This window comes from Schistocerca americana, chromosome 8, assembly GCF_021461395.2.
Source record: "Schistocerca americana isolate TAMUIC-IGC-003095 chromosome 8, iqSchAmer2.1, whole genome shotgun sequence".
Lineage (NCBI taxonomy): Eukaryota > Metazoa > Arthropoda > Insecta > Orthoptera > Acrididae > Schistocerca > Schistocerca americana.
The window spans coordinates 37,440,705-37,464,125 of NC_060126.1; positions in this window are offsets into that span (position 1 = coordinate 37,440,705).

Consider the following 23,421-nt stretch of genomic DNA (forward strand, 5'->3'; position numbering starts at 1 on the left):
TACATCATTGATTAATTTACATACCTTCACTACCTTTTCCGCTGCGGTACTGGTTTTGTCTAAAGTACCTGCTTCAGCTTGTGAAATTACGTCAGATAAATTTTTATTAATTTTGTCTCTTTCCTTTTTGGCACAGACTAATTCGATTTCAAGTGATGTTACTTTTAAAGTGAGTTCATCTATTGCTGCTGGTGTATTTTCGTAATCCTTGTGCAGTTTGTTTACTACGGTAGAGATGTTCTTTACTGTGGAAGTGTTGGTGTACCTTCCTGGTTCGCGTGTGTGTCTTTCATCGCTTTTATTTGCTGCTCTACTGTATCATTCTGCTCGTTAGGAGTGTCTAATTTCTGTTTTATACCCGTAATGTCATTATTTACTTCGGAAAGTACATCTTGTTTTAGCTGTTTTTCCATGACTTTAAATTTTACATTCATCTCCTCGCGAAAATACTTTGTCAAATGCCCGCATCTCGTGGTCGTGCGGTAGCGTTCTCGCTTCCCACGCCCGGGTTCGATTCCCGGCGGGGTCAGGGATTTTCTCTGCCTCGTGATGGCTAGGTGTTGTGTGATGTCCTTAGGTTAGTTAGGTGTAAGTAGTTCTAAGTTCTAGGGGACTGATGACCATAGATGTTAAGTCCCATAGTGCTCAGAGACATTTGAACCAATTTGAACCATCTTTGTCAAATCGCTGATCTGCTGTGTGACTGTATCCTGAAAATCTCTTAAAACTTGTTTTTGCTCTTGTTTTATGTTGGTCTTGCGTGACTATGGTAAGGTTTTGCGACAAACTGCCAAATGGTTCAAATGTCTCTGAGCACTATGGGACTTAACTTCTGTGGTCATCAGCCCCCCAGAACTTAGAACTACTTAAACGTAACTAACCTAAGGACATCACACACATCCATGCCCGAGGCAGGATTCGAACCTGCGACCGTACCGGCCGCGCGCTTCTTAACTGTAGCGCCTAGAACCGCTCGGCCACTCCGACCGGCACAAACTGTCAAATTTTGTATTTATGTCCGTTCGCAAATTGGTGTTTATATTTTTTATGTCTGCACGCAAATTGGTGTAACTGGTGTTCAATTTTTGAAGTATCGCGGCAAGTGCCTCATTTTGGCTGCTATTTAATGTTCTTTGGTTGTTGACAACTGTACTCTGCAAATCAACATTTGAATTTCGTGCGATGGCTGACGGTGAAGTGTCGGCAAAAATCACGTTATCTGCGCTTTCTATGTTTTCCTGCGCGAACCGAATGTTGGTCGCGGAGATACGTAATGTAGTTTCATCTGTTGTCATCAACGTATCAACAAAGTTAGAGCTCTGTGAAAGTTCACTAGCACTTGTTACTTCGGTTATGTTGATGTCTGAACTACTTAATACCTCCAAGTGTGGAAGACATGGCGCTGGTATTTCAGACGTTCTATTCTACAATTGTACGCCATATTGGCTCATTGCGCTCTCGCCATTGTCAACAATAATGGAAACTGATTGTCAACAATAATGGAAACTGATTGTTGTGCCATTTTGTTTGAATGTTACTATTACAGTATTTGGAAAACAGAAAATTGAAATATATTATTTTGTGAATTTAAACATGCGACTTACGTGTCGTCAAGCGTTATTTGTCTACTTTTATGACGCACGAAATGTTGTAACTTCAAACTTTTCTCTCGTTACTCATTACGAAAAATTTCTGAAAAATTCACTACAATGCATTTAGGAAAGGAAATTGAGGAAAGGTACTTCTAATTATTACACAGGAGACGCTACCAAGCACAGCTAAGCAAGCGGTTGCGTAGCTGTTCCCCTTTGCTGCGATGAAACAAACAGCGTATTTCGAAAATTTTCCGCAAATTACGGTTTCTTTTTGCTTCCTTTTTGAATAAGTTTTCTCCACAAGAATTTTTGGTTCTGGTTATTTTGCTCCCAGTCGTGATGTTGCACATGAAAATTTGAAAATAATTAGTACATGCAAAAAGATCTCATACAATGTCATAAATAATTTTGAATAATTTACACAACTGGTTTCATGGCTTTCTCAATGTCCTCTCACTGTCGCCAGTTGTACAAATTTATATATATGTATACATATAAATAGCAATAATAAGATAATAAGAAAGAATACATAAATAAAGAGATTAACAGAAATCAGTTATTTTCACTTAATGCCCAAATTTTTGATTTTTTATGCTTTGTCTCCCTTGAGTCCGTTTTAACGTGAACTTACTTTCATGTAGTCAAGATCTACACACTCCTGTTTGATGCTTCTTCTTCCGACACCGCAAAACTTATGATTGACCGTGTAAGTAATGTAATTTTCATTTTTATCGGACTTCTTCCTCATTTGCAGGCAGCAGGAGGCGACATGACCTTTTCGTGGTTTGCGGAAGAAAATGAAAAGGCCACATATTTTTGCACTGAGAAAAATTATTATTCAGATACCGTGAAAGCTACTACACGCATTTCATATCTAAACACGTCTTCTCTCCACGAGAACTCAAGACATAAGGTGACAAAAAATTGAATGAGGTCTTTATCATTTGTTCTCGCCTTCCGGGGTAGCAAAATACATCTTTTGCAGGCGCTTACAGCGGTTATCCTAGGCTTTTCCTACGTACCAATACACGCTGTGACGCATAGATACCATGCACCCCCTACTCTGGACATTAATGCTGCCAAGTTTGGTAGTCTACGGTAATTAGTTTCTGTATTACAACGTGTTAAATATGGAACGTTTAATTATAACCATCCGGTAGACGTAACTATCTCCCCACTATTACTTAACCTCAGCACCCAGCGTCTTGAGAAAACTGCGTACACTAGTAAAGAGCTCTCAGACAATGGAGTCAGCTCTGTAATACTGTGTTCGAAATGCAGAGCGCTGAAGCTTGAAAAGAAATTGGAAGTTTATTAAATCACAATATAAATGTAAGGCGTGAGCACGGCTGTCTCAGGAAAGATTATAAAGCCTTTCCAGAATTCACTGCTGAAAACGGTGCAAGTTCTCATAAGTGCACTCGAGAATCTGACCAAATTAAAAAACCTACGGAATTTTCTTCACAGTATGTACTGCGAGTAAGACCAAGAAACACGCAGCCAGATAGCCGCCCAGACCAATACAGGTGCCATCTCTTAGTTCCTAGACGTTTTCAAGTGATACAAAGTAATCCATGAACAGCCATGTTAGTGCCTTGTGGTTCCAAAGTGTAGCCTTCCACTCCTCTCCGTGGTCGGCCCTGTACAGCTGCGAGCTGCGGCCAGTCGCAGGCTCAAACCGCACACCACAACAATAATTACCCAAATTCTATATCCTTGCAGCTAGGACAAAATAAATTCCGTGTGCTGATTGACGCTTTGCAGCTGATTAAAATGAGCTGTTACCCGAGGCTGTACGATAAACAGTTCGCTATTACTTAACAAAACACTAATCATGTGATTTTGTAGACTTTCCCGGAATAATAACTGCTGATATTCTTCACGAGGCGATGGGACGATGGGACTTTTGGACACAGTGTGTATCGGAAACCCACTCATACTGACCGCTATCATCGTGTGACCAGCTGTCATCCACCACACCAACGTAGTGGAGTTTTGCGGACTCTGGTGAAAAGAGCTTATGCCATTTCTGACGAGGAACATTTGAAAGAAGAACTTTATAATTTGAAGATTGTTTTTAAACAGAATGATTATGTTGTTTTTGTTGTGGTCTTCAGTCCTGAGACTGGTCTGATGCAGCTCTCGATGCTACTCTATCCTGTGCAAGCTTCTTCATCTCCCAGTACCTACTGCAGCCTACATCCTTCTGAATCTGCTTAGTGTATTCATCTCTTGGTCTCCCTCTAAGATTTTTACCCTCCACGCTGCCCTCCATTACTAAATTGGTGATCCCTTGATGCCTCAGAACATGTCCTACCAACCGATCCCTTCTTCTAGTCAAGTTGTGCCACAAGCTCCGCTTCTCCCCAATTCTATTCAATACCTCCTCATTAGTTATGTGATCTACCCATCTAATCTTCAGCATTCTTCTGTAGCACCACATTTCGAAAGCTTCTATTCCCTTCTTGTCCAAACTATTTATCGTCCATGTTTCACTTGCATACACGGCTACACTCCATACAAATATTTTCAGAAACGACTTCCTGACACTTAAATCAATACTCGATGTTAACAAATTTCTCTTCTTCAGAAACGCTTTCCTTGCCATTGGCAGTCTACATTCTATATCCTCTCTACTTCGACCATCATCAGTTATTTTGCTCCCCAAATAGCACAACTTCTTTACTACTTTAAGTGTCTCATTTCCTAATCTAATTCCCTCAGCATCATCCGACTTAATCCGACTACATTCCATTATCCTCGTTTGTTGATGTTCATCTTATTCCCTCCTTTCAAGACACTGTCCATTCCGTTCAACTGCTCTTCCAAGTCCGTTGCTGTCTCTGACAGAATTCCAATGTCATTGGCGAACCTCAAAGTTTTTATTTCTTCTCCATGGATTTTAATACCTACTCCGAACTTTTCTTTTGTTTCCTTTATTGCTTGCTCAATATACAGATTGAATAACATCGGAGAGAGGCTACAACCCTGTCTCACTCCCTTCCCAACCACTGCTTCCCTTTCATGTCCCTCGATTCTTATAACTGCCATCTGATTTCTGTACAAATCGTAAATAGCCTTTCGCTCCTTGTATTTTACCCCTGCCACCTTCAGAATTTGAAAGTGATTATTCCGGTCAACATTGTCAAAAGTTTTTTCTAAGTCTACAAATGCTAGAAACGTAGGTTTGCCTTTCCTTAATCTTTCTTCTAAGATAAGTCGTAGGGTCAGTATTGCCTCACGTGTTCCAACATTTCTACGGAATCCAAACTGATCTTCCCCGAGGTCGGCTTCTACCAGTTTTTCCATTCGTATGTAAAGAATTCGCGTGACTTATTATACTGATAGTTCGGTAATTTTCACATATATACGGAACAACAAATACGCCGTGCTCTTCAGTCTGGTCCGTCACGCGAGCTAATAGAGGATACTTTTGAAGATGTTGCTTACTTACCCTTTGCGGGAAGTATATCATCCAAAATTTCAAGAATTTTAAGAAAATATGATATTAAAGGTTTTCTTACGCCGGTGGCCAAGACTCGCGCCATTCTTGGCTCAGTTAAAGATAATTTTGGCTTGAGGATGCCCGGGGTTTATGAAATTCCGGGTGACAGTGGAAAGAAGTATATTGGTCAAACTATTCGAAATATTCAGGACCGGTGTGTGGAACATTATCGGCACACTCGGTTGCTCCAGTCTGAGAAGTTGGCAGTGGCGGAACACTACCTTAACGAAGGACACAGGATGATGTATGAAAAGACACAATTGATCTCTCCTGCCTCTCGCTGTTGGGAATGTGTTCTTAAAGAATCCATTGAAATCAGATTATCAATTAAAGTTATTAACAGGGATAAAGGCTTTCCTCTAAGTAAGATATGGAATCCGATTTTGTCCGACATTAAACAACAACGGTCTTCTTTTCGATCATTGGATTCTCCCAACTAGTGCTGTTGCGATTTATCGTTTCTGCCGTCTTCTCCCACCGGCGCGCTGCGTTTTTACTTGCAGCCAGGAGGCGCTGCCCATCATCTCGCGCCCGCGCGGTGCTCTGTCCGTGGTGTATAAAGGTTTCCGTCGTTATGGCTGGAATTTACGCTTGGTGTAACCAGTGGTTCCTCCGTGTTAATCCCTCCAAGACCCAGGTGATCATCATAGGCCGCACCACCCGCTCCTTCCGCCTCCATGATTTCTACCTCACCGTTTATGGCCGTCCTATCCACCTCACTCCTACCCTCAAATACCTTGGCCTCACCCTCGACTGCCACCTCCCCTGGACTCCCCATCTCCTTACTATCCAACACAAAGCTCACGACAGACTCCGCCTCCTGAAACTCCTGTCCGGCCGGATGTGGGGTCTCCATCCTTCCACCATCCTTCACACCTACAAATCCTTGATCCGCCCCATCCTCTGTTATGCCAGCGTAGCTTGGATTTCCGCCCCTCCCCGGTTCTATAACGCCCTCAAAATCCTCGAACGCCATGCGCTCCGCCTCGCCTTCCACATCCGCCTTCCGTCCCCCACGCGCATCCTCTACGACCTCATCCCCTTCCCCCACCTTCTCCATTTCCTCGAACACATCCGCACACTATATATTGTCCACCGCACTGATCCCCCTCACCCCCTGGTGTCTCCCTTCCTCTCCACCCCCAACTAGTTGCCGCGCCTTTACCGTTGTGTCCCACCCTCCGCCTCCTTTCCCAATGCAACTTCCACGATCTACCTCTCCCGGATGATGAGCTACGCCCTCACATCTACCCTTCCTACCAACTCTAACCCCATCTTCCTGCCACCTCCTCAGGGCTCCCCCTCCCTTCTCCTGAGTGGCTTTCCCCTCCTACTCTCCCTCCCTCTCTTGTGCTCCCCTTCAGTGTCTCTACACTCCCTCGTGCCTTGTCTTCCCTCTTCTCCTGCCCCACCAGTCTCCTGCCTCTTAGTGTACCCACTGATGCCCCTACTCTTTTCATCCTGCCGCCTCCCCTGCTGCCCCTTGCTCTCCCCTCCTTTTCCATCCTCTCTGACCTCTCCCTCGGCAGGTCCCACCTGGCAGTTTTATTCTTCGTCGTGTGTGCTCCAAGTGGGTTTTAAGTGTGTTGTTTCGGAGTGTTTTTACTACTGTGGCCGACTTTTAACGTGTGCATGTCCATTCAGTGTCTTCTCTGAGTTTTGAAGAATCGCCAACTGTGTTTTTTAACTTTCTGGTGACTTTTTTTAACTGTCCTCCATGAACGTCTCCGTGTTAGTCTATATTTATTACCTCCATTTTCTCCCATTATTCTGTTTTAAGTTCCCCTTTATCGCCTTATGTATGTACCATTTTATTCTTATTTTAAGTTCATGTCACTCGGCTGAAGAGCGGCGGATTGTGCTGCTGACAGCCCTCAACAATAAAGAAAAAAATGGCTGGAATTCAGTTCCGGCGAGGCAGTGCACGAGCATTAACTCACCTGAAGATAGAGGCCAGCTGGTCCGCTGAAATATTGTGTGTGGACGACGACATGATCCGGCTGCAAACCCGTGAAGAATATCAAAACACTAAACACTTTGATTTGACACCATTCCTTAATAATTAATATTTTCTGAAATTCAGCATTCACAATAAAAGTGGCAGGTGCAATCACTTGCATGGAAGATTCGACAGAATTTGAATTGCCGCTGATTTCGTTAGTAAACATATTAATCGGTTGGAATCAAACAATAAATGACAAAAATATAGCTTCTGTATCAAAGTGTATTTCCACAATCGCAAATTTCACTTGATACCCCATACGATCGTACTGAAATGCCCTGCAAATCCCGCAGGACAGGACGGATAGTATAAACTGTGGAAAGGGGCCAAAGTAAGGGGCTGCCAGCTACACTCGAACATACAACTTTATTATTTGATCAAACATTACAAGAGCTCAAAAACTTTTTTGAACACATAGCTTTAATCTTTGGGACTTAATTACCGTCTAAAAGCCACTTTAATTTAAAAACGGCTGAAGGCCGATAACTTAAAACCTAAGCATAATCAGAAATTTAAAAGGGAAGTGTTATCTTAAAACAGTTCTTTAGTTAGGCTGAAGTAAAGAAGTTAAATTCAAATCAGCTGAAGACCGAACACTTAAAACTCCAAAACATTAATTTTCTTAAAAAAAATACCAGAGTTCTTACGTGAAACAGTTCTTTAATTTAGGCTGAAGGCCTTAAGAAGAAACAACTGAAACTCAAACCAGCTGAATGCCGAAGACTTAAAAATTCAATAGGCTGGGATAAACAAGATAAATTCAAATCGGCTGAAGACTTAAAATTCAATTTTTTTTTTTAAAATGCCAGAGGTCCTACGTGAAACAGTACTTTAAACTAGTTTGACGGCCTTAAGAGTAAAACAACTCTAATTTAAAACACAAAACCGGCTAGAAGCCATACAAGTACCAACAACAAGAAGTAATTAAAAAAAAAAGGCAGTACACACAAGGGCAGCCAGATGTTCGAGTGTCGGCCCGTAATTCAAACACTAACTCTCGCTTAGGTGAGACAGGCAGTAGGGCCAACCATTCACGATCCAACGACAACCCAACCAACCGGCAGTCAGCGGCCCCACCGACAAGATAACTTCCACTTCACCCGACCAGGGCACAACAGGGAGTTCAACGGAACAACGTAGAAGATATTGACGACCACAACCAATCATACACGGAGCTGTCAAACTACACACCGTGCTAGACAGCAACAACACGATGAGGAAACTACACTGCCTGAAATTTACGTCAACGACCAGGGCGGATAACCGGAACGTTAACGCCGCAAGGCAGAAGATTCCGCTGGAGCACTTCAATTCAAATAACCAGATACAGTGAAACACCATCGGAGGGTGGCTAGAATTTTCCAACTTGAAAACCACGTTGTTGCTCGCGGGAATATCTCAATAGCCAACAACGAACTCTAGACGACACAACAGTCTTGACTTGCTGGTAGTTTAAATAAAAACTCAACTTTTGTTTCCAGGCTCGGTGAGCCACGGACCTCGTAGCAATGGGAACAGCGCCACACTCTCCGACACCGCGTAGAGGCCGCCAGCAGGGCCCGGCCAAACTACGCCCCGCCGAGAATTCCTCGCCGCCCCACGCCAACCGACCGATTCGTCGCACACCGCCCAGCCAGAAACTATAAGTCAAAGATAGTCGAAGGTGCGACTATCGATACACACCGCTGCTGCCACCCACGGAAGGAGAGGATAACAGCATAATTGCTATAGCCGCGAGAGACTAAAGACAGAATCGCAGAAGCGCATAGCTTGAGCCAACCACGGCTCACGTACTTTTGATTTTAAGCGTAGGTGTGTTACTGACAAGGAGACCCCCCCCCCCCACGCTGGGGTCGACTTTTTGAAACAATCTATACGGTGAGATACATTAAGATTCAAGGAAACACACCTCGCAACCATACACCCTGATGGCCCCTCATTTGCGAATAGTGGACGAGAAAGCTTTTCGGAATTTCGCGTAATGCTCTGTAGCTTAAATGGCGGAGGTACTGAGTTCACATGCAAAAGATTCATTGAATTTCTTTTTAGTTTTAAATCTTTATCGAAATGACTTTGATCACTATTTTTATTCAGTTAGTTAGTTTACACGCAATTTAGTTATTTGTATTCCTTCAGAAAGCCATTTTAATCAACGTATTAACTTCTTCAATTGCTCTTATTTCTTCTTCCTATAATTCTTCCACTTGGAATCTTTGTGCATGTGAATTTAATTATGTTTATTTACGTGTCACAATGTTTAAAACATTTGAAAACACCGATCTGTCGCTTAAAAAACAAAAGACAAAATAATATATTGTTCTGACAGTGCAATGGTTTTCGTTACAAGATGTACATCTTTTGGAAGGCAATCGTCACAAAAACATTTAAAACATAAATTCTTATTGCACTATAGAAAATGATTTAAATGAAATCAGGGATTATAAGTGAAACGAAATTCAAGCAAAACGAGAAACAGAAATAATGAATGCAATAACATGGACGAAAACGTAAGATGATAAAATGGAACGTAATAACAATAATCAAAATCACATGAACAAGGATTCCAAGTGGAAAAGACTGATAGAGAAAAAAATGAAAGCAAACGATTTATTTCATACGATGACCAATATGACGTGACGAAGTAATAGAAGAAAAATATATTTAAACCAATTAATTGTATAAAAATAATGATCAGTCATTTCGATAAAGATTTTTAAAAAAATAAATTCGAAGCACCTGAAAATATTCGAACCCACATCGTTTTGCATATGGGGATCATTACCTAAAACATTAAGGCTATATAGCACTATGCGAAATTCCGAAGTGTTTTTTTTTGTTGATTACTAGAAAACGAGGGAATATCAGGGTGAATAGCTGCAGGGTGTGTTTCCTTAACCTTAACCCACATCACAGCACAGAGTTTTTCAAAAAGTGGGTTCGACCGCTGAGACCTCTCATTATGAGACAAATTCTTTTCGAAAAATGGAGAAATATTGTATCTGCCTGACTGTCCTCAACCATGGCTTTCACTATACCATGTCAAAAAAGTACGAGTCGGGTTTCACATGATCGATATTTTAGCAATCCATGATTGTTGGCATAGAAGAGGATTCTGTTCAAGATATCTAATTACGATTCAGTTCAAACTATGTTTTACGATTCTACAACAAATGGATGTCAAAGATATTCGACTGTAAAAGTTCCTGTCAGATTAAAACTGTGTGCCGGACCGAGACTCGAACTCGGGACCTTGCCTTTCGCGGGCAAGTGCTCTACCAGCTGAGCTACCCAAGCGCGACTCACGCCCCGTCCTCCTCCTCCCGAGTTCGAGTCTTGGTCGGGCACACAGTTTTAATCTGCCAGGAAGTTTCATATCAGCGCACACTCCGCTGCAGAGTGAAAATCTCATATTGGACTGTAGTTTTGTAGGTCACTTCTGCTGCTCTTCTCGTAGGTGGGTGTGACCCGTGTTTTCTTCGAACTACCGAGCACCCTTTTCTGTTCGAGGGATCTACGATAAATTATGGTTAAAAGGGGGGTGGTTCATCTGTTAATCAGTACAGAATCCGACAGGGATTCCATCAAGATATGGAGGTTGCTCAGTACTAGCGATTTCAACGGTTTCTCAACGCCAGTAGCACTAATACCTCATCTCTACACCAGTAATTTTTACAATTTTGCTAGATTTAAAATGGGGCAATATTCATGGGTTTTCCTCTGTAAAGAAACATTTGAAAGCTGAGTTCAGTATGTCTGCTTAAGCTTTGCTACCATCAATTTCAGTTCGTGTGCCATACGTGAGTGCCTGGACACTTACTTTGTATCATTAATAGCCTTCACATGTCTACAGAATTTGTTTTTGTTTCGTGGGATATCTTTCGATGATATTCTGTTATGGTAGTCTTCGAAGACTTCTCGCATTGTCCTCTTGAGAAGGAAATGCGTTTCATACAGCATCTCCCTATTTACATCCCTATACTTCGCATTAGACCTATCATGCAGTGATCTCTGTTTTCTTTGAGTGACTGTATGCGATGGAGGGTACCACCCATCACGAACTGTACTACTAAGTACATGTCTATCCAGTATATGGTGAACAAGCTTTTAAACTTAAGCCGCAGTTAAGAGCTGGTGGCAACGGCGGCAAACGTTCCCGACCCGGGAAATGCCTTGGCCCACCTGCAGTGACCAACCAACTCCCTGGATACCGACGATGTCGCTGTCACAGTTAAAGGGAGAACTTTTGAAGAAGTAGAACAGAATGTGTAATCTGCTCTAAGCACTGTGTCAGAATACTACGAGCAAGTCTTCCCTAATTCAAGTCAGTACCCTCGAACCAACCGAATCGGAAAGCTGAATATTATCTAGAGGGCCATCACGCTGGAACACTCAAAGCGATGTACCTGTGTGTCACACTGGATCCGTCATTGACATACAAAAAACTATGTGGGAAAACCTGTCCTACAGTCGCAGTCGAAAAAAATTGACTAATAGCAAATGCGGGGTTAGGCCAAAGATGCTGGGAACCGGACCGCACACGCTGCGCTTCTCGGAGGTAGAGCACACGTGCCTGGTGTGGACTATATGTGTTAAGTGCGAAAAAGAGCAATACAAGTAAACTTAAATGAAACATGCCGAATAATAACCGCTTGCACGAAACCTCCGCCGCTCGATGGACTGTTCGAAGCGGCCCCATTTGCGGGCCCCATTCGCGAAGTGCCGCTCAGGTACACACTGAGAACATGAAGCACAGCTTCGATGAACGCCACACATCGTTTGCAGATTCCTGAGCAAAGAACTCGCCGAGTATCGATACGACTTTCCTGCATTACACGAGATACCCAGCGGCTAGAGCTTGAGACAGAATCTATGTACGGACGTCAATCTGATCAGAATGGGCGTAGCACCAGTGAAGGCAAAACTAATCGAGAAGCCCTTATACAGGGCGTATCAAAAAGAATTATCCGATTTTAAAAAATCGTGGCTATTATATTATTTGAGATATGTGCGTGAGCAACGTACTATTGGAAAGAGCAGACTGTCGTCTTTTACACGGTTCCCGCTAGGTAGCAGCAGTGTGCGCCCACTTCAGTTCTAATAAAAATGGTGTCGAAATAACAGAAAGCATTTTGTGTTCTACGTTTTGCGCAGTACGGGTCAGTAACAAATGTTCAGCATGACTTTCGTACTAGGTATTGTGTGGATACTCCTACAGCACAAAGCATTAGACGATGAACAATTTAGGGAAAGAAGTCGTTTGTGTAAAGGCAAATCGCAGGGCCGTCCTCGAGTGTCTGACACGGATGTCGAACGCATCCGCCATAGCTTGACAAGGAGGTCGCAGAAATCCATTCTCCGTGCAGCTCGACAGCTCAACGTGCCTCTGATGTCCGTGTGGCGTGTGCTGCATCGACGTTTACACATCAAACCACTCATAATTCAGATACTGCAGGCACTTCGTGAAGGTGACAAACAACAACCTGTGGAGTTCTGTCATTTCGTTCTTGGCTTAGTGTTTAGTGACGAGGCAACACTCCATTTAAATGGAAAGGTGAAACGTCATATAGTGAGCATATGTGACACAGAACAACCACATAAAGTTGTACAACATGAGCGGGACTCTCCAAACTTTAATGTGTTTTGTGCAGTTTCACGAGAAATGGTGCATAGTCCATTTTTCTTTGCCGAGAATACTGTTACGGGAAGCACATATCCCGATATGCGCGAGAACTGAGACATACCATAACAGCAGCTGTGGAAGCTGTAACTCAAGATTTGAATGCCGCGTTGACGTATGCCGTGCATCTCGAGGGGTGGCACATTGAAAACCTATGAAAAGGCGTGAAAAGAAAACTTTCTGAGTTTCCCGTTCACCAAAAGACAAAATTCATTGTATATGTTTATTAGTTTAAGAAATGTAGATGTGCCAAAACGAATGATTCTTTTTGTTTACTTGAATATTACAACATATGTGATTGTGGCCAATATCTGGATGTAGAACATCTCCTGACCTATACTAACTGTCGCAGTAAATGCACACACGATGAACAATGGCAGGAACGCAAGGAAGCATCGGACGTAGCTCATTTATGGGCTGAAAAACTTTGATCTCCGGACACGAAAAAGTAAAAGTACCTATAAGTGCAATACGAGCAGCGCCTACGGAGCGGACTTCTGCAGCCCGCGCACCACTAGTGGTGGGCGGGTTGCCGCTGCGGTCGGCGCTGGGTGTCCGCGTTGCTGCTAAACCTCCTCAGTGCATCAGCTGTCACACCTACCAAAGCCTCGTGGAGAGTTCTGTGCACCTTGAAAATTCCGCTTCCATCGCCCACTTGAAAACGCCTGCAATGTGCATACCATCTAGGCAGATACGATAGTTCTCCCGAAGAAATTTCGAACTTCAATAATTCGAAAAAAAATATGTACACTGCACAACACAATTAAAGCACCACTTTTTCGAAACGCCGTAGTTGCCTCCCATTGCGATGCAGAAGTTTGAAATTTGGCTCAGAGGTGCCTACAAGCTTCCTCTGTAATGGCGCAAAAGCGTGGCGTCCTGCGAAGTCGACGTTTCAGACAGCAGAGTGTCGACACACGCGAACAATATGTCAGAGCTCGTAAGTTGATCCGAGGTTTCGGTTAATGATGTGACATTGGCACTGAATCTTAGCACAATTCTGCCCAGTGGCATCCTGTGCGTGCCACACGATGGCAAGGACATCACACCCCGTCTTTCCCCACATTTCACCCCTTCTTTTAACGCATCTGTGGTTTACGTCAGAAGAGATACGCTCAGCGTTCACGCTGTTTCTTAGGAGTGGCCGCTCACAGTTGACACGAAAAGGCGTCTTGGGGTGGCATAAAGGGTGGGGAGTTGCAGACTAAAGCAACAGTTCGCAGTGTGTTAAGCAACAGAACGACGTTCTTGTCAACAATAATGGTGATCATGTTACGTACCACAGTTGACGCTGATATTGATGATCGTGGAAAACCACCTCAAATGTGTTATTACAGACTTGTTGTCGGCTGTAACACAATAAGTTGCAGTCTTCTACTACGAATGGGGGACAGGACAGTCACCCTTTGATATCGCAACGTCTTTGGCAGTAGGAACTGCGCACTTCGACTGCTGCAGTATTCCCATGCTACGGCTTGGAGCCAAAAAGGAAAACACTTGAGAAGTGGGTGGCTGGTGGTATTTATTTATTTATTTTGCGTCCCATGCCCGCATTTTTAAGATTTCACTCTGCCGATGGAGTCTCTTCCCATCATAAGGAGGAAGAACAGAGCCCTTCTCTAACATGGAGGAGGCAGTAAACCATTTCGGAAGGAAAACACTTTAAAAGTGGGTGGCAGGTGGTAATTTGTCGTCCCATGTCCACATTTTTAAGAATCCATCTGTCGATGGGGCTGTCTTCCCTGCGAGGAGAGGGAGGCCATTTTCTAACACTGCGGAGGCAGTAAAACGGAACTTAAACACTTGTTTTCTGTTTCGCTTGCTCCGAAGCCAGTTGTTTATTAAGGACAAAAACTCCCTCCGTCCACTCTTCGTGTCCTGGAGAGGCGGCAGACGGCAACACGGCATCGCTCTCGGTGGGTGGCGACGTCCTCTCATAAACTCATTGATTTGGAGATGTCAGACGAGCGCCCCATGTCGCTCACTCTCTCTGGAAGAATGCGACACTCCTCCTTCACCGTCCGGCCCTGACAAGTATTTACTACGTTTAGAAGCTTTCCCAAGCGCACCGTGTTGGCAGGCTACAATTGTAATATGAATTAAAAAGGAAGTTACGAATATGTAAGAAAAAGCAAAGCAAGTTGGTACTGGGGCGTCGCAGATCTGCACGTCTCCTAATAGGCTATGAATAGGTAATAAAAAACAAGAAACATCGCGTTAAATCTGTGACGTTTCCCAATCTCGCATCAGGTCTCGTATCCACACAGACCAGGGGTGGGCAAATAGCGGTCGGTGAGTCACGTTGCGGCCCACTAAAAGATTTTGTGTGGCCCGCCAAGATAGAAAAATCAGCCTCAAACCGAGAATTCCTTCCCACGTGCGACTGAGGATTTCCACTGGGACGGCCACACCAATGTGCATGCGTACTGTGCGCTGTTGGCACTAACCGCATTAAAAAGTTGACACTCTCCGCAGTGGCTGAGCAAGGGACCTTAAAGGCATTTTCCGTTTACTTACTGTCCTATTGCATGCTGTGACATTAGTTGACTTTTACAAATCATGTCTGCTGAAAAATTTCTGTGTTTGAAATTTGTTGGAAAAATGTTCTCAACAGGGTGGTCCACTGATCGTGACCGGGCCAAATATCTCACGAAATAAGCATCAAACGAAAAAAACTGTGACTGTAAGTCACAAACATATGGCTCACAATTTTAGACGAACAGTTGGTAACAGGTAGGTTTTTTAAATTAAAATACATAACGTAGGTACGTTTGACATTTTATTTAGGTTGTTCCAGTGTGATACATGTACCTTTGTGAACTTATCATTTCTGAGAACGCATGCTGTTACAGCGTGATTACCTGTAAAATCACATTAATGCAATAAATGCTCAAAATGATGTCCGTCAACCTCAATGCATTTGGCAATACGTGTAACGACATTCCTCTATACAGCGAGTAGTTCGCCTTCCGTAATGTTCGCACATACATAGACAAAGCGCTGACGCGTGTTGTCAGGCGTTGTCGGTGGATCACGATAGCAAATATCCTTCAACTTTCCGCACAGAAAGAAATCCGGGGGCGTCAGATCCGGTGAACGTGCGGGCCTCGTATAGTGCTTCGACGACCAATCCACCTGACAATACCGCTTCAACCGCACACGATCTATGTGCCGGACATGCCTCATGTTGGAAGTACACCAACATTCTGTCATGCAGTGAAACATCTTGTAGTAACATCGGTAGAACATTACGTAGGAAATCAGCATCCATTGCACCATTTAGACTGCCATCGATAAAATGGGGGCCATTTATCCTTCCTCCCGTAATGACACACCATACATTAACCCGCCAAGGTCGCTGATGTTCCACTTGTCGCAGCCATCGTGGATTTTCCGTTGCCCAATAGTGCATATTGTGCCGGTTTACGCTACCGCTGTTGGTGAATGACGCTTCGTCGCTAAATGGAACGCGTGCAAAAAATCTGTCATCGTCCCGTAATTTCTTTTGTGCCCAGTGGCAGAACTGTACACGACGTTCAAAGTCATCGCCACGCAATTCCTGGTGCATAGAAATATGGAACGGGTGTAATCGATGTTGATGTTGCATTCTCAACACCGACGTTTTTGAGATTCCCGAATCTCGCGCAATTTGTCTGTTACTGATGTGCGGATTAGCCGCGACAGCAGCTAAAACACCTACTTGGGCATCATCATTTGTTGCAGGTCGTGGTTGACGTTTCACACGTGGCTGAACACTTCCTGTTTCCTTAAATAACGTAACTATCCGGCGAACGGCCCGGACACTTGGATGATGTCGTCCAAGATACCGAGCAGCATACATAGCACACGGCCATTGGGCATTTTGATCACAATAGCCATACATCAACAAGATATCGACCTTTTCCGCAATTGGTAAACGGTCCATTGTAACACGGGTAATGTATCACGAAGCAAATACCGTCCGCACTGGCGGAATGTTACGTAATACCACGTACTTGTACGTTTGTGACTATTGCAGTGCCATCTATCACAAAGCGAGAAAATTGGTCCAACTAAAACATTCACATTTCTTTACATACTACAGGAATATGTAATAAAAAGTGGGGGTTCCTATGTAAAAAAAAAACGCAGTTGATATCCATTTGACCTATGGGTGCGCCATCTAGCGGGCCAACCATAGCGCCATCTGGTTTCCTCCTTCAAACTTGACGAGTTTCGTTCATTGTAGTTTTTTCGTTTGATGCTTATTTCGTGAGATATTTGGCCCGGTCACTATCAAGGGACCAGCCTGTGTATTTGGGCCTAGGCACATTTGTGAGCAAAGCTTTTGTTGTCCGAAGAAGAACAAGAGTAAATGTTGGCCCCTCGATGCTCTTTGACAGACACTTAACTTGCAGGCTGTGATTAGAATCTGAACAAGCAATCTCAGTGTCAGTTTCGGAAAAAATTGTGGAAAAGGATACATTTGTCTTATTAAGTTGATTATGCAATTATATGTGCTTCAGCTATGTTGTTGTTGTTGTGGTCTTCAGTCCTGAGACTGGTTGATGCAGCTCTCCATGCTACTCTATCCTGTGCAAGCTTCTTCATCTCCCAGTACCTACTGCAGTCTACATCCTTCTGAATCTGTTTAGTGTATTCATCTCTTGGTCTCCCTCTACGATTTTTACCCTCCACGCTGCCCTCCAATACTAAATTTGTGATCCCTTGATGCCTCAGAACATGTCCTACCAACCGATACCGTCTTCTGGTCAAGTTGTGCCACAAACTTCTCTTCTCCCCAATCCTATTCAATACTTCCTCATTAGTTATGTGATCTACCCATCTAATCTTCAGCATTCTTCTGTAGCACCACATTTCGAATGCTTCTATTCCCTTCTTGTCCAAACTATTTATCGTCCATGTTTCACTTCCATACATGGCTACACTCCATACAAATACTTTCAGAAATGACTTCCTGACACTTAAATCTATACTCGATGTTAACAAATTTCTCTTCTTCAGAAACGCTTTCCTTGCCATTGCCAGTCTACATTTTATATCCTCTCTACTTCGACCATCATCAGTTATTTTGCTCCCCAAATAGCAAAACTCCTTTACTACTTTAAGTGTCTCATTTCCTAATCTAATTCGCTCAGCATCACCCGACTTAATTCGACTACATTCCATTATCCTCGTTTTGCTTTTGTTGATGTTCATCTTATATCCTCCTTTCAAGACACTGTCCATTCCATTCAACTGCTCTTCCAAGTCCTTTGCTGTCTCTGACAGAATTACAATGTCATCGGCGAACCTCAAAGTTTTTATTTCTTCTCCATGGATTTTAATACCTACTCCGAATTTTTCTTTTGTTTCCTTTACTGCTTGCTCAATATACAGATTGAACAACATCGGGGAGAAGCTACAACCCTGTCTTACTCCCTTCCCAACCACTGTTTCCCTTTCATGTCCCTCGACTCTTGTAACTGCCATCTGGTTTCTGTACAAATTGTAAATAGCCTTTCGCTCCCTGTATTTTACCCCTGCCACCTTTAGAATTTGAAAGAGAGTATTCCAGTCAACATTGTCAAAAGCCTTCTCTAAGTCTACAAATGCTAGAAACGTAGGTTTGCCTTTCCTTAATCTTTCTTCTAAGATAAGTCGTAAGGTCAGTATCGCCTCACGTGTTCCAGTGTTTCTACGGAATCCAAACTGATCTTCCATGAGGTTGGCTTCTACTAGTTTTTCCATTCGTCTGTAAAGAATTCGTGTTAGTATTTTGCAGCTGTGACTTATTAAACTGATAGTTCGGTAATTTTCACATCTGTCAACACCTGCTTTCTTTGGGATTGGAATTATTATATTCTTCTTGAAGTCTGAGGGTATTTCGCCTATTTCATACATCTTGCTCACCAGATGGTAGAGTTTTGTCAGGACTGGCTCTCCCAAGGCCGTCAGTAGTTCCAGTGGAATGTTGTCTACTCCCGGGGCCTTGTTTCGACTCAGGTCTTTCAGTGCTCTGTCAAACTCTTCACGCAGTATCGTGTCTCCCACTTCATCTTCATCTACATCCTCTTCCATTTCCATAATATTGTCCTCAAGTACATCGCCCTTGTATAGACCCTCTATATACTCCTTCCATCTTTCTGCTTTCCCTTCTTTGCTTAGAACTGGGTTTCCATCTGAGCTCTTGATATTCATACAAGTGGTTCTCTTATCTCCAAAGGTCTCTTTAATTTTCCTGTAGGCAGTATCTATCTTACCCCTAGTGAGATAAGCCTCTACATCCTTACATTTGTCCTCTAGCCATCCCTGCTTAGCCATTTTGCACTTCCTGTCGATCTCATTTTTGAGACGTTTGTATTTCTTTTTGCCTGCTTCATTTACTGCATTTTTATATTTTCTCCTTTCATCAATTAAATTCAATATTTCTTCTGTTACCCAAGGATTTCTACTAGCCCTTGTCTTTTTACCTACTTGATCCTCTGCTGCTTACACTACTTCATCCCTCAAAGCTACCCATTCTTCTTCTACTGTATTTCTTTCCCCCATTCCTGTCAATTGTTCCCTTATGCTCTCCCTGAAACTCTGTACAACCTCTGGTTCTTTCAGTTTATCCAGGTCCCATCTCCTTAAATTCCCACCTTTTTGCAGTTTCTTCAGTTTTAATCTACAGGTCATAACGAATTGATTGTGGTCAGAATCCACATCTGCCCCTGGAAATGTCTTACAATTTAAAATCTGGTTCCTAAATCTCTGTCTTACCATTATATAATCTATCTGATACCTTTTAGTATCTCCAGGGTTTTTCCATGAATACAACCTTCTTTCATGATTCTTAAACCAAGTGTTAGCTATGATTATGTTGTGCTCTGTGCAAAATTCTACCAGGCGGCTTCCTCTTTCATTTCTTAGCCCCAATCCATATTCACCGACTATGTTTCTTTCTCTCCCTTTTCCTACACTCGAATTACAGTCACCCATGACTATTAAATTCTCGTCTCCCTTCACTATCTGAATGATTTCTTTTATTTCATCATACATTTCTTCAATTTCTTCGTCATCTGCAGAGCTAGTTGGCATATAAACTTGTACTACTGTAGTAGGTGTGGGTTTCGTATGTATCTTGGCCACAATAATGCGTTCACTATGCTGTTTGTAGTAGCTTACCCGCATTCCTATTTTCCTATTCATGATTAAACCTACTCCTGCATTACCCCTATTTGATTTTGTGTTTATAACCCTATAGTCACCTGACCAGAAGTCTTGTTCCTCCTGCCACCGAACTTCACTAATTCCCACTATATCTAACTTCAACCTATCCATTTCCCTTTTTAAATTTTCTAACCTACCTGCCCGATTAAGGGATCTGACATTCCACGCTCCGATGCGTAGAACGCCAGTTTTCTTTCTCCTGATAACGACATCCTCTTGAGTAGTCCCCGCCCGGAGATCCGAATGGGGGACTATTTTACCTCCGGAATATTTTATCCAAGAGGACGCCATCATCATTTAATCATACAGTAAAGCTGCATGCCCTCGGGAAAAATTACGGCTGTAGTTTCCCCTAGCTTTCAGCCGTTCGCAGTACCAGCACAGCAAGGCCGTTTTGGTTATTGTTACAAGGCCAGATCAGTCAATCATCCAGACTGTTGCCCTTGCAACTACTGAAAATGCTGCTGCCCCTCTTCAGGAACCACACGTTTGTCTGTCCTCTCAACAGTTACCCCTCCGTTGTGGTTGCACCTACGGTACGGCTATCTGTATCGCTGAGGCACGCAAGCCTCCCCACCAACGGCAAGGTCCATGGTTCATCGGGGGGAGGCTTCAGCTATACATGATACGAAATAAGTACAACAAATAAATCTATTAAAATTACGACTGCTCTATTTCATTTATATTTATTGATTTTTATGGTGACATTTCTTCCTTTTCTGAAATGCAACGATAACTAACGAATGCACTCATTTTGAAAGGCGCGGCCCTACGCTAACCTCTGCTTCCACAATGTGGCCCCAGAGCCACAATAATTACCTGTCCGCGACGCAGACAGATGACGACGGCTGTCGCCGCGCTGACCACTGCCGCGGCTCGGCCGGGCGCTGCAGCAGTAGGGACAGTAGCGGCGGCACACGGCACTACAGCAAAAATAATTAAAAATTTAGCTCAAATATCATCGACATCATCATCATGTTATAAATTTTTCAGGAAATAGTAGGCAGGGAGGTAGAGGAGGTCATTCTAAATATCTGTACCAATTTTTGTTAGTTTAACTTCATTTAGGAGAAAAGTGTACCTGAATGATGAAAATTCAAGTTTTCGGTAAATCGTAAAAGAAGATTTACAGATTTATTAACTTACCACTACGCTCGTTTAGAACATTCCAGCTGCATACTCCAATTGTCCTCCTGTTTCCTTATCCTCCATACTCTTTCTCTTCGTTCTCTTCTTTATCCTTGACTCCTCGGTGGCAGCGTCTACAGCTGTCTCTGCTTCGGTTACCCGCCGCTTGTCAGTAACAGTTAGAGCTAAAGCCATATTTCTCCCCGTCTGTTCAGTTTCTTCGTAATATTGATCCTTGAAATTGCACCATCATTGAATGTTATTATTGCATCCATTACACCAATCTTCAGCACTGTCAGCCCAACAAAAACAGTTTTGGGTATTCTGTCCCATATACAGCTGTTGAAGCTTTCATTTACATTCTGAGAGCGACCATGCGTACATTTCCTAAGTAGATTTTTATTTGCCAGATCCCTATATACAGGCCTAATTGCCTCCATTACAGCAAGTGGTAAGGAATGTTTGTGGGTATATTGTATGCCTGTAGCATTGCTCAGCCAGTATTTGCGCCACGAATATTTCCCTTTAGGACACAAACCATGCTGTGGGATTTCATCTGTTAACACTCTGTGAAACCATGTTGCCCAAACAACTAGTCTCATGTTCTCCAAATCTCCTACATTTCTAGCCGGCCGGTGCGGCCGAGTGGTTCTAGGCGCTTCAGTCCGGAACCGCGCGATTGCTACTGTCGCAGGTTCAAATCCTGCCTCGGGCAAGGATGTGTGTGTGTCCTTAGGTTAGTTAGGTTTAAGTAGTTCTAAGTTCTAGGGGACTGATGACCTTAGATGTTAAGTCCCATAGTGCTCAGAGCCATTTGAACCATTTGAATCTCCTACATTTCTCCTTATTGCTAATCCATAATATTGAGTGAAAGAATCAATTTCACTTTTTGTAAGAGGACCTGGACTACCTATGTGTTTTCCATCTGACAGTTTTTATCCACTGAAGTCTTTACATAATTTTCTCAGCCGAGCTCCCATTCTTTTTTTGTACATGATCAACGCATTCAAGCTTTTCTATCAGAGTGTCCCCATATGGTCTGTCACTAACAACAGTAGTGCGTCCTTTACAGTCTCCATCCCCAAGGTAGCCTACACACCTCACACCACGACTGACCTCTAATCTTCTAAAATGTTTAGAACTCCTTTCGTTTCCATGTTTCCACCTGGGCCATCGAAGTTCTTTACACAAACATGGGTGCCAATAAGTTTACTTGAACAACCCTGGCAGTGCTTTGTTAGACGTACATAATCTAGTACGTAACCAGTTTCAATAAATGTGGCAGTTACAACCACATTCAGAGAAGTATGACCTCTCTTCTGCCAAGATCCATCAGCAGCTGCGACAATGCCTGTGTTCTCAGAAAAGGCTACTGCTTCTTCTGCTGCTCTTTTCATTGAATGTTCACTTACACCACGTAAAGCATTATGTATTAATTTATTGTATCTGTCAAATCTCAGTGTAGATGGAGGCAAATCCATCACTGCACAAAAAGTCTGGGCAGCTCTCCTTCCCCTTCCAATACATCGCATTGCATAAGCAAGCTGAATATTTACACTGTAATGTCGACTGTCAGTTACTGGCAATGTCATAGTATCACTGTGCATCTTACAGGAGTTACAGGCAATCACTAACCGACTTGAAAGACCCATCCTTGCTGAAATGTCCTCAGAAAAGTCAATACTATCTTCACAATTGCAGTACGTACATCTCACAGCACTCTTCAAAAGTCTTGACAGCATATTTAGGTTCACAATGACATTTCCGTCGTTATTGCTGCTCACAATACTACTAGGCTCGTAGTTATTACATTCAGAAAGCGAAAGTTTACGTCTAGAAGCACTGCCTGTAGACAGTTTCCATGGGCTACTTTTGAAGCAACTTCGGTTGTGTTTGGAAGTGGTTGCCGCAAAACTTTCATTTGGGACTAAATTTCTTTACTCTCGGCAGTTTTAGCACAGGCAACACACACACAGAAACAAAACAATACACAATTACTACAGAACCACACCCTTGCGAAATTCCGAAAACAAATATTCTGAGACCTCCGTTTACCTTCGACCCATAGCCATCTAGACACACCTGTACTGTGGTTCCAGGGGTCAGTGCCTTCTAGAATACACCTGTGTTTAACGATCCGTAACTAACGACGGAAAAAACGGAAGAACCAAACAATGCATCACGTATTCTGACGCACTTCAAACTGACAGATGGGCGTGGCCCCTGTGCACGCATTCGGGAGTACGACGATTCAATCGCGCGTCCGGCCATCCTGATTTAGGCTTACCGTGATTTCCCTAAATCGCTCCAGGCAAATGCC